The sequence below is a fragment of the Alligator sinensis genome, unplaced genomic scaffold (genome assembly GCF_000455745.1).
Source record: "Alligator sinensis unplaced genomic scaffold, ASM45574v1 scaffold28_1, whole genome shotgun sequence".
NCBI lineage: Eukaryota > Metazoa > Chordata > Crocodylia > Alligatoridae > Alligator > Alligator sinensis.
The window spans coordinates 1740077-1740434 of record NW_005842133.1 but is presented as its reverse complement, the minus strand read 5'-3'; positions in this window follow the sequence as shown (position 1 = coordinate 1740434).

Below are 358 nucleotides of genomic sequence, written 5' to 3'. Positions count from 1 at the left end.
GATTAGCACCGATCCAGCGGATGCGACCGTGGCCTCACCGTCATCTGAGAGACCCCGGAACTGTTCCAGTGACTATCCATAGCTTAGACAGCTGCATTGAAATCTATGGGCTAAAGAATATCGTCGTTTTGCAGATTCGGCTTAGTCCAATGGTTGATCACCCTGTGAGCAGTCTTCTTCGACAGTTGCTGAGATTGCGTGTCCTCCTGGAGCCAAGATTGTCCAGTGATTGGGAGTATCAACGACCAACTGAGGCTCCAAATACGAGACACCGTGAATCCGAGCGTCCAGCGTTGCATCAGAGAACACAAGAGGAGCGATATATGTTCGGATTCCTCCTGCAGCGTTCTGGACTGAA